Source organism: Electrophorus electricus, chromosome 3 (genome assembly GCF_013358815.1).
Source record: "Electrophorus electricus isolate fEleEle1 chromosome 3, fEleEle1.pri, whole genome shotgun sequence".
NCBI classification, from domain to species: Eukaryota; Metazoa; Chordata; class Actinopteri; order Gymnotiformes; family Gymnotidae; genus Electrophorus; species Electrophorus electricus.
Genome location: NC_049537.1, coordinates 31,006,655 through 31,012,957, shown reverse-complemented (window position 1 = coordinate 31,012,957; position 6,303 = coordinate 31,006,655).

Sequence of the window (6,303 nt, the reverse complement as noted above, 5' to 3'; positions counted from 1 at the left end):
TGTGTTTTAGTCATTCCAAAGGCAGATGGCTCCTCTACACAGAAGAGCCACGTTGATCACAGTTTACGAGAAGGGCAGTAATCTGGACCAAAATGTTGCTACTGAGGTTGAATAAACAAGTTGCAGAACATCGGATTATGGAAAATTGATCACATATCCCATACTGAAATGTTATCTTACTAAAAACAGTATAGGTTTCTCAGATGAAGATGTATAGGTTTCTCAGTGATGTCATAGTAAGTCATTGTAAAGGTATCCTCCCGTTGTGTCTATTATGAAGCTGGCATCATGCCATGACGTGGTGTTTAGATATTTAGTGGGACAAAGGTCTTATGAACAGAAATAAGGTGTGGATATCTTCAAGTGAATGTCCACCATGCCCATCTAACCTATTGGAAATAACACAAGATACCACTTATTCAAAACCAGGCAAGCAACCTATCTATTTCTCAGATATCCATCACTGAACCATAACTTAGCTGGTATGATTCATTTCTACCACTGATGGCATCACTATTTTGTGAGCCATATAATGTTTGTGTAGGAAGAGGGCATGAAAATTAAATAGGTTATGTGAAGAAAAATACATACTAAAACCATACACTTCCCAAAGTGACTGTCTACGCATGTAATGTATGTATGCATGTCTTAAGATGGTGTGCATTTTTATTTGTTTTTCCTTTTGAAAACTGTTGGAACAGTGTGCTCTATGTTTTTATGCATAATTGATATCATCTCGTCAGTAAATTGAAGATCTGTGTTTTCTGTTGTGCTACCAACCAGAAAAAATATATAAATTGTAAAATAATTGTATAGGATTTTATAGTTTTTTAAAGAAATGAAAAATGAAAGATTTTTTTAAAATCTGAAATTCTTATTATGAAAAGGCAATAAAGGATAAAAATAAAGAAACGCTTATCTGAGTAGGTCAGTAATAAATTATGGAATGTCGACTGCATAGTCAATGGATCAGTTCTTTCCACACAGAGCGTGTTAAAGTTCAGTATATTGGTGGTGTCTGGTGTGTGAAACACTTGGCTTTAATTAATTCATTCACATGAAATTATCATACTATAGATGGCTGACTCTTTTGTCCCCAAGTAACAATTTAATTTCACTTCTAAACAATGAAAGCAAATTAATTAATTAATTAAATTGATTAATATCACTGCCTGTAGATAGTTTACAAGATTGAAATAAAAAGAGATACAAACAATACAAGCTAAATATGTTACATCAAAGAGTAAATCTCTCAGTAAAATGCTAATATTAACAGTTCAAATATGATAGTTAATAATACAAAACATCATATTATTAAAGTTTTTAAGAATTACTCCTAAGAGTCATCAATTGGTCAGGTTTTTAAAAGAGGGTTTCCCAGAGTCTGAGCCGCATGTCCCTCTCTGTCTGGCACAGTGTGTTTGTTTAAGCCCGGTCAAGACTCTTTGGGCCAGAATAACCTACTGACTGCTTCCCTGGGGTCTGTTTTATCCAACGTGCTCACCAAAGAAAAGACTTCTGCTCTCTTCCCACTACTAACTTATCACCCTGTGCTACCAGATCCATGTTCTTCAGCAACCATTCACAACATGCATCTAAATACACAGAGATACAAGAAACTGATACAAAAGGCCTTCATATTATTTATATTATTTATAAATATTTGTTTATATTTTGGAGAATTACAATCACGATGATATTCTGTTCGGTTGCATAGTTAGGTAAGAGCTCAGGAGTTAAATGTAAATGTAAATGTTTAAATTGTCAGACATTATTATTATTATTATTTTCATAACATTCATCCCTATCGTTATCATACTCGACAACAGTATGAAAACAACCTCCGTCTGAAATCTGGAAAATGCCACAGTTTTTAGAGAACAAACTAAAGTGTTTTTATCTGGAGATAAAAATCATAAAATCATAAAGACTGTTCATTGTAGCCAATAAACTCAGTAACATGACTCATAGTTATCTACAGTTGCTATAAGTGCAGTAATTTTATTTAAATTAATTAGTATTCAGTGACTGTGTAGTGGTACAAAGTGTAAGTTGTGATTATTTAATAGCAGTATTTATATTCAAGCCAGCATACTTCTGCATTAAGGTCTGTTTGACTTGAGCCCACTGTGCTCTGTGTGAATGATTTAGAAATGCTTGCTTTCTCATGACTGGTGCTTTATACCTGCAAGACACGCAAAGACATGATTTTTAGAGTTTTTGAGTGCTTCAATATCTTAACAAAGATGAACAACAATTTGTGTCCTCCTAGATTCCATAGTGACATATACAGTGAAATGTCCTACAGTAGGGGTTTGAATCATAGCCATGCAATGTGCCATCTATGGCCAGTGATTCTCACAACAACAATCAGATGGCATTGCCATTGGAAACAAAGGATGTGAAGATTCCTCTCTTTATGTGTAAGAAATATTTCAACTTTTACTGACCTATCGCAACTTGAAATTTCAGAGGAAGTATGAAAAAGTGCATAGTGAGTATTGTGAACAAACGTTTTTTCTTCAGCTAAGAGTGTTTACAAGTGTTGATAATATATATTGTAGCACAACAGCAGGAAAACAAATGTCAGCGAAATGCATTATTTTCATTGTGACAAATGAATGGAAGCAAGAAACTAATCAGAGATTGATATAAATTTGTAAAATCTGTGTAACTAGAACACACACCAGCCCACATTTCCATGACCAGCTGATCTATATTACAGAGCAATTATATGATTTAGTAATATACTATTATTTAATATACATCAAGAGAGGGGCAATATTAAATGTTAATAACATTAAAAGAAGAAGTGGAAAAGACAGCATGTCACTGCGTATCATAACTGTATGTTTTATTCCATTTAAAAAGACTATTTTCCATCTGGCACACTACAGATTTTAATTCTGTGTGCTACACTGATTTATGGAAAAGTCTGTTTGATTAAATGTTCACTTTTTATTTCAGATTAGAATATTTTAGATAGAAAAACTAATAAAACCAGTGTCATCATACATTTTGTATATTTGTTATGCTGTGGTGTATGTGTGTGTGTGTGTGTGTATCTTACATTTAAGAAGTGCTGTTTCTCATAATGACCAGTGAGTAATGTATGTTTGTTGTGTTTACTTATAAGGGCACCTTCAGCTACAGTGAATCATTAAAAGCTCCTTTTATGAATAACATTATAATTCCCTGTTCAAGGAACACTTACAAAAATATTGTAATCAAGTATGATTATAATAAATTATAACAATGTCTTTCGGTGGAATAATACTTTACATTACATTTATCTGTCTTTTATCCAAAGCGACTTAATTGTGACTGAACACAACTTGAGTAATTGAGGATTAAGGGTTTGACAGTGGCAACTTGGCAGTGGTGGGACTTTAACCGGCAACCTTACTAGACAAGTACATTAACTACTGAGCTACCGCTGCGTAGTTTAAGTTTTAGTTGCAGTGTAAAGATAATTAACTCTAGCTGATTATAAGTAAGTGATGAATATCACTTTAGATCACTAGGTGTATAGGAACACCTGGTTTACAAAGGGTAGTCCAAACAGTTACAAACACCTGAGAACACCTTTAAAAACATAGTGAAGTTGTGTATTTCTCGGTCATGCAGTGAATCAAAGTCCAGGTACATCCATAAATTAATGTTCAGTTGTGACAACTTATATACAATATATAGTTCTTTGAAATTATATTATGCCTTAAGTTAATATAATTCTGCCTACATTTCACTGAATATTTTATTACACGCGGATCTTGCAAATTTAGGGTTCTCATAAATGTATTATCTTAAGCAAATAATTCCTAAAAATAATTCCATGTAAAATATTCAAAAGAAGTTGTGTCCCCTGACAATATTACTTTAGAAGTTATATATTACAATAGGCTCACAATAAATCATGAGGTTATAAAGTTTCTTCTTGATTTAGCACAAAGTCTGGGGACTGGTCTTTAGGCCAGTTCTGGAACATGTGGCTGAAGGCTTAGAGACATTGATTTAAATGTAATCATAGCGAAATTAGTACATTTGTCAGGTCTTCACCATGTTAAGATGTGACCTTCACCTAGCTGTCTGATGGTTGCAGGGATCCAGGAGTACACTCTCATAAAATTACAAATCAATGGAGGATGAAACTGGTGTGCCTAACTGTGACTGTGTAACACAAATATATCTGTATATTTACATACAACATTTATTTATTTATTTAATGTCTAAATATTCAATATGTCAATAAATATTTAATAAATAACATTCACAGATTTAATTAAGCATAGATGCCAACAATATTCCTTTATGTATGAAAGTTATAAAGGAAGATGCTTTGCAGTTTCTTTCAGAGGGGTTGGATCTGTTTTTCATGGTTCGTGTTGATCATATGTCTGTGTGCTTTCATGGATTATATTGTGCATAGTGTGTATAGTGTTCTGTGAGCTACACACATCTATCTTTCACTGTCCAGTGTGCATGTTCGCAGCCACTGCGAGTGAATCCAATCAGCTGCTTTGGCTGGGTTACATAAGTGATATGCAGCAAGACTGTAAGTGTGAAAGAATGAAAAAGAAAGAAAAAGATGTAGTTGGTTATACATTGTTTGTGCTTTGTTTGTTTCTGTATTTTATTTTCAGGGCACACTGAGGGAATGTCATGACTAAGTTTAAAACCTATACGTGTGAAGACATTACTCTGTTAATCAACATGTCACGGAGAATAGAATAAAACTCTGTAGCACAAATGGCCATAAAGAACAATAATAAAGAAAACCAATAGTGTGTGTGTGTGTGTGTGTGTGTGTGTGTGTAAGTGTGTATGTTAATGAATGTCTTCCACTAGTGCAGCGCTGGTTTTGACAGGCAGGCAACTGGATCCCCAGAACACTGCCCATTCCAGCAGGCAGCAATATTTTCTGGAAAATATAACATGAACATACGTAGCAAGCAACACTAACTGAAATAGCCAGGAATAGACCATAGAGACCGTAGTGAACTGATTGTGTAATGAAATGTGTAAGCCTGGATTTATTAGAAGTATGCATTTGGATGCTATGGGTATTTTCATTGTTAACTATTTTCTACTGCCTGCTATATTGGAGTTATAATATGTCCATTTTCTTTTTATAAGACTGGTTCAATTTTCATTAAAAGCTTTTGTCTAAGAAATACTGGGTCTAACAGTCTTGTTATTTTCTAGATTTTTTCCTTAGCGGTGGTGTAGGTACAGAGTACAGGGCACCTTTAATAAGGAGTGATGAGTTGGTGCTCCTGATGTTCTTGTTAATGAAGACAGGATGGACATCACATCAGGGCCACTTATTGCCTTGGTAAGGTATGTGATTTAAGACCACACACACACACACACACACCCACACACACACACACACAACAACAACATTCTTTAGCACATACACACACACTAAAGACAATGCTCCGTAGCAGATACACACACTGCACACACACTAAAGACAATGTTGTTCAGCACATACACACACTGACACAAATAAGGTTCCATCACCACAGTAAAGGTTTACAACAGTTACTAATTTGTCATTACGCACCACAACTTTAGGTAATAACTATCTTGATCTCTTTATTTTCTAAACATTACTTTTACTGGGCATTTTTTGGTTGGTTGTCAGTTATTCTGCTTTTGTCCTGTGATGTGTGGTGTACAGTATGTTCCTCTCCAGTGATTGGTCTGGATAAACTATACCGAACTGGGCTCCAAGATGCACCCAGGACGAGGTGCTGAATGACATTGCTTACAATTCTCTGCAATTAGAAAAGGTCCAGATTAGCCATAAGTTTTCTCTGGGTTTTATCTTGGTCTCTACTGTGTGAACACCCAGAAAAGTAAGCGAAGGCAATGATCAGTGGGGACAAGTTTAGGGATGATGTTAAACGTTTGCGCTAAGACAGATGAAAGTGCAGCGAGACTTGGGGTTGATCTTCTCCCTGCATCTCGCAGAGACTCCTCTGCTGAGACTAGGCTTCAGGCCCTGTGCCTGTGTACTTACAAGCTTTGCCTAAGGGGAGAATACTTATCTGCTCATTTAAAGGGATCAGGGGTCCCTCAACATTTTAGCTTGAAGGAACTACAGGACCTCTATTTATAATATTATATTAAGTCATTTATTTGAAGAGTCTTCACAATCTTTGCCCGCAAGTAAAGCAAATAAAAAATAAGAAAATATGCAATGTGGGATCACAAAAATGTAAGATGGAAACACTTTAAGACTTTACACTTAAAACTTTAAAAAAACACTTTTAAAGCACTGCTAGCTATCATTTAGCT